Source organism: Trichosurus vulpecula, chromosome 8 (assembly GCF_011100635.1).
Source record: "Trichosurus vulpecula isolate mTriVul1 chromosome 8, mTriVul1.pri, whole genome shotgun sequence".
Taxonomy (NCBI): Eukaryota; Metazoa; Chordata; class Mammalia; order Diprotodontia; family Phalangeridae; genus Trichosurus; species Trichosurus vulpecula.
Genome location: NC_050580.1, coordinates 12460755 through 12471016, shown reverse-complemented (window position 1 = coordinate 12471016; position 10262 = coordinate 12460755).

Genomic DNA, 10262 nt, shown 5'->3' with positions numbered 1-10262 from the left:
ACATAACTATGTAGGCATATAATCTAGATATCTAATATATGTCTAGATACAGAGATGTACAACTATATGTTGTTAGTCATGTATCTCTGTGTCACATATAGATATATTCTATGATACATAGATAGGAAGATAGCTAATATGTTCTATTTTGCACATGGAATATTTGGAATGATTCCAGGGTATCCTGTTTAAAAGGTCTAATGGACAATTGGTGATGTGGAAGCTGAACTCAGGAAGGAGACTTATGACTACGTAGACCATAAAGCAATCACAGAGTAGAGAATTAAGGCCATGGGAACTGCTGAGCTCCCTGAGATAGAGGGTGTAGATAAGGCCTGCATAACCTGTGACCCACCAAAGGATTGCAGGCGTACCTTGAAAAATGTAGAAGAAAACATCCTCTATATTTTTCCTGGGCCATCCGAAATCCTTTGGTGGGCTGCAGGTTGTCCAGGCCTGTTATAGAACATAGGGTCCCAAAGTGGGTGATACCACCCCCTTGGGCTTCTGGAACAATCCAAGGGTTGGTAGTAGCCTTGGGTGCAATTGAGAGGTATTTATAAAAATAAGGGGGTGGCAGAATTGTAAGGAAAAAAGAGAACATAAGAAAAATTTGAAAAAGCCTTCATGCATGTTTCTTCTGTTGTGTAACAGAGTTAAAAGTTATAGTGATTGCATTATTTTCCAAATAAACACACAAAATACAAGTTATAACTGATCAGTGGTTAAGCCCGCAGGTCTTAATGAGCAAGTGTTGGCAGGCAAACATGTCTCCAATTGTTGATAAGACCATCTTGAATCAGTAGGAATGTGTGCCTATAATGCCTTGTTTCCAGTATGATACTATGCTAATATACAATTCAAAATTTCATCATCAAAATTTCAATGCAGGAAAACCCCCCACAAATTTACAATAAATTCTTAAATTTAAGATGTGTCTTCAAAAATATTTTATATATTTTTGAAATGATACAATTTAAAAAAAAACTGTTGAAGGGCTAAAGAAAGCAGTTTTCCAGGGGGTGCTGAATATTTTTTTAAAAAAAGGGGCAGTAGGCCAAATAATTTTTTGAACCTCTGGTGGAAGGCTTCTAAAGGAGAGGAGAGGAGATGTAGAAATGGTTAAGTAAAGCATTAGAGATTGGGAAGACAGGCAAGTGAGGCCAGCTCAGGGTTAATAGCCTGGAGGTCAAGATGACACCAATTAGAGTCAGAATAAGAGTTAAGATGGTTCTGGACATAGTTGAAAGTGCATGAGAAAACAACTGGAGACATGACACTGGCTCTCCTTAGGCCAAGACACAATAAAAAGATAATTCTACCTAAATTAATTTACTTATTCAGTGTCACAGCAGTCAAACTACCAAATAATTATTTTATAGAGTTAGAAAAAATAGTAACAAAATTCATCTAGAAGAATAAAGGGTCAAGAATGTTGAGGGAATCAATGAATGAAAAAAATGGGAAGGAAGAGGGTCTAGACTATGTAACAAAGCAGTAATCATCCAAACCATTTTCTGCTGGATAAGAAATAGAGTAGTAAATCAGTGGAATGGATGAGGTACACAATAGACAAAGGAAAATGATCACAGTAATTTAGTTCTTGATAAAGCCAAAGATGTAAGCTTTGGGGGCAAGAGCTTTCTATATTGCTGAGAAAATGGAAAGCAGTCTGGTAGAAACTGCATACAGACCTACATCTTACTCATATACCAAAATAACATCAAAATGAGTATATATTTTAGACATAAATTGTGATACCATAAGCAAATTGGGGAAGAATGGAAAAATTTACCCATCAGATCTTTAGATAAGAGTTTATAGGCAAACAAGAGATAGAGATGATCATGAGAGGTTAAACAAATGATTTTGATTATGTGAAATTTAAAATGTTTTGCAGAAACAAAAACCAACACAGCCAAAATCAGAAAGAAAGCAGGAAACTGGAGGGAAAATTAAAACAAGTTGCTCTAGTAAAGACTTCATTTCTCAAATATATTTTTTGCATCAAATTTCTAAAAATAAGATCCATTCTTCAAATGATAATCAGTGGAAAAATATGAACAGGCAGTCTCTATAAGAATAAATCAAAGCTAGCTATAGCCACGTGAAAAAATGTTCTAAATTGCTGACAATTAGAGAAATACTAATTTAAAAAACTCTGAGGTTCTACCTTACAATCTTTCCCCACCGAACATCTGGACCTGGGATAGAATCCCCATCTACATCATCAAATCTTTTCTTTTTAAAAAAAATCACATTTAAGATAGATAGATGAACAGAAAAAAACATTTATTAAGTACATACTATGTGTCTGGTACCTCCCTAAGTGCTGGGGTTTGGATTCCAAGCAAAAAAGCTAGTACCTGCTTTCAAAGAGCTTATATTCTAATGGGGGGAAGATAACCCATAAATAGATGCTGGAAAATTAAGGATGCTGGAATAATGGATGTGGGGAGGGGAGGGAGGTCCAAAAAGTAGCATGGATGCCAAGCATCAGCAAGATTAGACAAAAGCTCCCTTGTCAGAATAAAGGAACCCAGGGAGTGGAGTCTAGGTTACAGGTGTAGAGGAATATTCCTTTCTTGCAGATTACCTGCAAGAGTGAAGACACTTTTCTCAAAGCTCCTTATCTTTTCCTCCAGGACGGAGGGCCTCTTTTATAGATGAGGGAGGAACATAAACATCACACCTTCTATGCAGTTCACTTCAAAATGTCTCCCTCTTCTCTCCACCTTTTGGAAGTTGGATTCTCAATCATAGAATCACAAAATTTGAGAATTGGAAAGAAGCTCTGGGGCGTCTAGTCCAAGGAAAAGAATGCCTGTGTGACACCCCCAAGAAAGGGTTTTCTCAGCCTTTGGTTGAGGACCTCTAAAGGGGGAGCTGGTGGCCCAGTTCTGGAAGCCTCCCATTCCACATTGGGGGCACACCCCAGGTAAGGAGCTTTCTCATCTTCTTCATTAGTGGTGCCCCTGGAGACAACTACTGTAGAAAGTGCTAGTAATAAAGTGAGAATAATTGTAAAGTGCTATATTATAATTATGGTAGGTGCTATAGAAATGTTATTGTTGTTGTTTTCATTGGTGACTCTGGAGTTAGGGGTCTCCTCTCTCAGCAAAATTCTCCTGTGCTCTGGTGGGGAAGGGGGAAGGAGAGGCAGGTCAAGACTCAGCCATTTTCCTTCCCTGACTGGTTACTGCCTTTAAGTCATTTTCTTGGACCTTTACTTCTATTCTTCATGCTTAATTCACTTTCCTAAAGGTAAAATGTATGATTTTGAATTGAAAAGTTTTCGCACAAACAAAGCCAATGCAACCAAGATTAGAAGGGAGGCAGAAAGCTGGGAAAGAAGTTTTACAGCCAGGCCTCTGACAAAGGCCTCATTTCTAAAATATATAAAGAACTGAGTCAAACTTATAAGAACACAAGTCATTCCCCAATTGATAAATGGTCAAAGGATAAGAACAGGCAAATTTCAGGTGAAGAAATTATAACTGTCTATAGTCATATGAAAAAAATGGTCTAAATCACTTGTGATTAGAGAGATGCAAATCAAAACAACTCTGAGGTACAAAATCACACCATCAGACTGACATGACAAAACAGGAAAATGATAAATGCTAGATAAGATATGGGAAAATTGGAACACTAATGCATGTTGGTGGAGTTGTGAACTAATCCAACTATTCTGGACAGCAATTTAGAACTATGTTCAAAGGGCTATAAAACTGTGCATATCCTTTGACCCAACAATGACATTTCCAGGCTTGTAACCCAAAGAGATCATCAAAAATGGGGAAAAGACCCACATGTACAAACATATTTATAGCAACTCTTTTTGTGGTGGGAAAGATTTGGAACTTGAGGGGATGCCCATCAATTAGGGAATGGCTGAACAAGTTCTGGTATATAGGATAAGTGTTGTGCTATGAGAAAGCAGGCAGACTTCAGAAAAATTTGGAAAGACTTGTATGAATTAATGCTGATTGAAGTGAGCAGAACCAGGAGAACACTGCACACAGTAATAGCCACACTGTGCAATGATCAACTTTGATAGAGTTAGCTGTTCTCAGCAATGCAAGGATCTAAGACAACTCCAAAAGACTCATGAAGGAAAATTCTATCCACATCCAGAGAAAGTACTTTGGAGTCAGATGAAAACACACCATTTGCTCTTTTTTGTTGTTTTGTTTTATTTCTTCTTTTTCATGGTTCCTTCCATTGGTTCTAATTCTTTTTTGCCACATGACTAATGTTGAATATGAATGTTCATGTAGAGCCAATATCAGATTGCCCACTGTCTTGGGGAGGGCGGAGGGAAGGGATCACAAGCCCATAGATTTGAGGAAGGAAGTTACCTTGAAGATCATCTAGACTAAACACTCTCTACCCCCCTCAGAGTGTAGCTAAAGAAAGTGAAGCCCAAAGAGGGGAAGCTCTTGCCCAAGGTCACACAATAGTGTCAGAGGTTGAAAGGACTTTAGAGACCACTACTAAAACATTACCAATTTTTAAATGAGAAAACTGAGCCTCAGAGATGGTTAGTGCCTGACTCTGGGTCACACAGGGTGGAGGAAGTAACAACAGTCCAATGTTTAAATGTCTCCTAATTGAACTATGCCTGTCAAGAGGCCTCAGGGTTTGCTCAATATGAAAATAGTATCGTCCTGTTGCAGTATTTTATGGGATGACATTATTACAGAACTAGAAAGGTCCTCAGAGATCGTCTGGTTCAACCTCCTCATTTTAGAGATGCTTACTAGCAGTGGGACACAAGTCTCTTAGCCTCTCTTAAGGGGATGGAGATGGTATTCAATCCTAGTTCTGATTTCAGGGACAAGGTACTTCTCACAGTGGAATGCAGCCACTAAGCAATAAACAACAAAAAGGGAACAAAAAGTTTCGACCAAAGGATATGAGCTTGTTCTTCAATTCCCCCAAATAATTTTTCCTTGCCCCAGCCTGAGAGGTGTTCAATGGCCTAGGCCAGGGGTATGGAACCTGTGGGCTTGAGGCTACATGTGGCCCTCTAGGCCCTCAAATGTGGCCCTTTGACTGAAACCAAACTTCACAGAACAAATCAGTCTAAAGGCTGCACCAAAGGCCACAGGATCCCCTCCCTGGCTTAGCCCACCTAGGGGACAGGAGTTATGGAGACTGTAACCTTGGCCAAGATCATCTCAAATTCCTTCTGCTGGGTAGCTCTAAGGAATCCCACAAAAGACCAAGATTTTAACTTTGTCTATTTGTGCCATTCTAAACAAAGACTTTGACTAAAGTAAATTGGAATAAATATTTTGGTAAACTCTTGGTTCCAGGGAGATGCTTTGAATGCTGCTACTCACTCTTGTATATCTACTATTATGTGCCCAGGAAATCCATGCTACCATACCTGGATGACCTCACCAAGATACCATCTGCCTTTCTATTGATTCCATTAAATCCAGGTTGGTCAGTGGCAAGTGATAGGAGGATTAGCTGAGAAATCACCAGACAATTATCCCATTGACTTACAGCAGCCCAGAGCTCACTTATGTTACAGCTTCTGGGTTAAATTAAAAAGGCTTGGTGCAGAGCCAAGATGGCAGCTGGAAACCAGGGACTAGCGTGAGCTCCCCACTAAGTCCCTCCAAAAACCTATTTAAAAAATGGCTCTAAACCAATTCTAGAACTGCAGAACCCACAAAACAGCAGAGGGAAGCAGGGCTCCAGCCCAGGACAGCCTGGATGGTCTCTGCGTGAGGTCTATCCCACGCAGAGCTGGGAGCGGAGTGAAGCAGAGCAGAGCCCAGCTTGAGCAGTGTGGACCAACCAGACCAGGAGCCGGGTGGAGCGTGCCCTAGCACCCTGAATCAGTGAGCTGCAGCAGTTACCAGACTTCTCAATCCACAAACAACAAGGAAAACAGAGAAGGCTAGTGGGAAAAGCTGCGGGAGTGGAAGGAGTTCTCTGTTCAGCCACTGCCCCTGGGGCAGGGGAGGTGGGGTAGCTACAGAAGTACAGCTGGAGTTGCTTCTGGCCCCAGGCCCACCTGGTGGGAGGAATTAAGTGGCAGATCAGAGCAGGAGTGCACAGCCTGCTGAAGATCTAAGTCCAGTCCGGGTTGGGGGTTCTTGGGGAAGTAGGAGTGCTGGTGTGGCAGAGCTGGCACATCCCCCCCAAACGTGGAACATAGAACTCTTTAGTCTACAGGCAGTCATACGCCGCTGAAAAACTCAAGGGACAAGTAGTTTGGCTGAGAACATGATCAGGAAGCAAAAATGCACCCAGATACAGTCTCAGACTTTGGATTCTTTCTTTGGTGACAAAGAAGACCAAAACATACAGACAGAAGAAGTTAAAAAAGTCAAAGAGCCTATGACAAAAGCCTCCAAGAAAAACATGAACTGGTTTCAGGCCATGGAAGAGCTCAAAAAGGATTTGGAAAAGCAAGTTAGAGAAGTAGTGGAAAAATTGGGAAGAGAAATGAGAAGGATGCGAGAAAAGCATGAAAAAAGTCAATGACTTACTAAAGGAGACCCAAAAAATACTGAAGAACATACTGAAGAAAACAATACCTTAAAAAATAGCCTAACTGAAATGGCAAAAGAGCTCCAAAAAGCCAATGAGGAGAAGAATGCCTTGAAAGGCAGAATTAGCCAAATGAAAAAGGAGGTCCAATGGACCACTGAAGAAAATACTACCTAAAAAATTAGATTGGAGCAAGTGGAAGCTAGTTACTTTATGAGAAATCAAGATATTATAAAACAGAACCAAAGGAATGAAAAAAATGGAAGACAATGTGAAATATCTCATTGGAAAAACCACTGACCTGGAAAATAGATCCAGGAGAAATAATTTAAAAATTATTGGACTACCTGAAAGCCATGATCAAAAATCTAGATATCATCTTCCAAGAAATTATCAAGGATCAAAAATCTAGATATCATCTTCCAAGAAATTATCAAGGAGAACTGCCCTGATATTCTAGAGCCACAGGGCAAAATAGGAATTGAAAGAATCCATCGATAACCTCCTCAAATAGATCCCCAAAAGAAATATCCTAGGAATATTGTCGCCAAATTCCAGAGCTCCCAGATCAAGGAGAAAATACTGCAAGCAGCCAGAAAGAAACCATTTGAGTATTGTGGAATCACAATCAGAATAATCCAAGATCTAGCAGCTTCTACATTAAGAGATCAAAGGGCTTGGAATACGATATTCTGGAGGTCAATAGAGGTACACTTAAAACCTAGAATCACCTACCCAGCAAAACTGAGTATCATGCTCCAAGGCAAAATATGTATTTTCAATAAAATAGAGGACTTTCAAGGTTTCTCAGTGAAAAGATCAGAGCTGAATAGAAAATTTGACTTTCAAACACAAGAATCAAGAGAAGCATGTAAAGGTAATCAAGAAAAAGAACAAGAAAAAGAAATTGCAAGGGACTTATTAAAGTTGAACTGTTTTGTTTACATTCCTACATGGAAAGATGACGTGTATGATTCATGAGACCTCGGTACTAGGGTAGCTGAAGGGAATATGCATATACATATACATATATATATATATATATACACACACACATATATAATATATATGTATATATATGTTTGTGTATATGTATATATACATATATATAAGTGAATGTGTCTGTACGTATATGTGTATGTATATATATAGAGAGGGGGGGGCACAGGGTGAATTGAAGATGAAGGGAAGATATCTAAAGGAAATAAAATCAAATTAAGGGATGAGAGAGGAATATATTGAGAGAGGGAGATAGGGAGAGATACAATGGGGTGGATTATGTTGCATAAAGGTGGCAAAAGGAAGCAGTTCTGTTGGAGGAGGGGAGAGGACAGGTGAGGGGGGAATGAGTGAATCTTGCTCTCATCAGATTTGACCTGAGGAGGGAATACCATACATACTCATTTGGGTATCTTACCCCACAGGAAAGAAAAGGGAAGAAGATAAAAAAGGGGGGTATGATGGAGGGGAGGGCAGATGGGGGTGGAGGTAATCAAAAACAAACACTTTTGAAAGGAGACAGGGTCAAGGGAGAAAATTCAATAAAGTGGGATAGGTTAGGAAGAAGGAAAATATAGTTAATCTTTCACAACATGAGTATTGTGGAAGGGTTATACATAATGATACACATGTGGCCTATGTTGAATTGCTTGACTTCTTAGGGAGGGTGGGTGGGAAGGAAAGAGTGAGAGAAGGGAGAGAATTGGGAACTCAAAGTTCTAAAAACAGATGTTCAAAAACAAACAAAAAAAAGTTTTTGCATGCAACTAGAAAATAAGATACACACACAATGGGGGGTAGAAATTTATCTTGCCCTACAAGAAAGGAAGGGAAAAGGGGATGGGAGGGTAGTGGGGTGACAGAAGGGAAGGCTGACTGGGGAACAGGGCAACCAGAATATACACCATCTTGCAGTGGGAGGGAGGGTAGAAATGGGGAGAAAATTTGTAATTCAAACTCTTGTGAAAATCAATGCTGAAAACTAAATATGTTAAATAAACAAATTTTTAAAAATGCTAAAATAACATCAAGTTTTACTTACTAAATATGAAGTTTCATAAGTAATCATTTTTTTCTTTTATTCTACCACATGTGGAAATTCTTGCTTTACTTCTTAAGGTGATAATAAAATAAAGAAAATTTAAAGAATAGAAATACTCAAGGAAAATGTTATGTCTTTGGGAGCCATCGAGAGATCAAGGGGAGGAGAGATGCCAGGAAGGGTCAGGCTACTTTCAACTATCCACCAAGGATAGTGGGGAAAGCAGAGGATTTGGAATCAGATCTTATTTTAAGTCTCAGTTTTGCCATGTAGCAGTGGATAAATTACTTTCACATTGTTTCAATCAATCCATATTGAAAGAAACTACTATGGACAGGTGCTAAGATGGTGGAATAAGCAGAAAATCTCTGTTGCTCTCCCATATTCACCTTGCAACAACTATAAAATAGTGCCTCAGAACAACTCTTGGAACAGTAGAACCAGTAGAATGAGAGGGAAGGGCAGTCTTGTAGCCCTGGATACTTGGAGCAGCTGCAAGAAAGGACAAGAAGCATCCAAGCAAGGTAGCAGCAAGCCCCACCTCAGCAAAGCAGTTGGAAATCCTGAGACCCAGGGTGGTGGAGCCAGCAAACACCAACACCTGGATTCCCCAAATGCCTTAGCATGGTCAAGGGAACCAGAAAACTAGCTTACAGAACCACCACATGCTTCAGCATAACCCAGGGCAGTCAGGCATCTTTTGCTGCTAGACCTCCAGATGATTTAGAATAGTCCAGGGCATGCAGGCATCTTCCAGGGGCCAGACCTACATGTGCTTCAGTGTAGTTCTGGGGAAATGAAGAACAATCCCACCTGGTCTCAGTACATGTCAGATATCACTCAGTTTAGCACCCTGTAACCTGCCAGAAACTTATAGCCTCCAGCTGCCAGCACCTAAGGCCCAAGTGTACAAAACCAGTGACCAGGTTCCTAGCCCCCAGCACAAAAAACTTGTGACAATGTTCCCTCTGCTTTACCAAGAGAGCTTAACTTGAAATGCCAGGAAATAGGCAAACAAGATGAGCAAAAAGCAAAAATGAACATTGACAATAAAGAGTTATTTTGGTGACAGGGAAGTTCAAAACACAAACTCAGAAGAGGACCACACTGCAAATATACCTACATCTGAAACTTCAAAGAGGAATTTGAATTTGTCTTAAGCTCAAAAGCCTTCTTGGAAGAACTCAAGAAGGATTAAAAAGTCAACTAAGAGTGGTGGAAGAAAAAATTGGGTAAAAAAATGAGAGGTATGCAAGAGAGAGCTTGGAAAAGAAGGACAAAAATTGACTGAAGGAAACAATTGTTTAAAAAATACAATTGGCTGAATAGAAAAAGAAATCCACTGAAGAAAGCAACTCCTTAAACATTAGAATTGGTTGAATGGAAAAGAAGGTGCAAAAGTTCACTAAAGAGAACTCTTTAAAAAGGAGTATTGGCCAAATGGAAAAGGATGTACAAAAGTCAACTGAAGAAAATAATTCTTTAAAAATTAGGATTTGACAAGTGGAAGGTAATGACTCTATGAGACATCAAGAATCAGTCAAAAAAATCAAAAGAAGGAAAAAATATAGAAGAAAATGTAAATTGTCTCATAGGAAAAATCAACTGACCTGGAAAAATAGATCCAGAAGAAATAATTTTAGAATTATTGGACTATCTGAAAGCCGTGAACAAAAAAAAGAGCCAGGATGGCATCTTTCAAGCAATT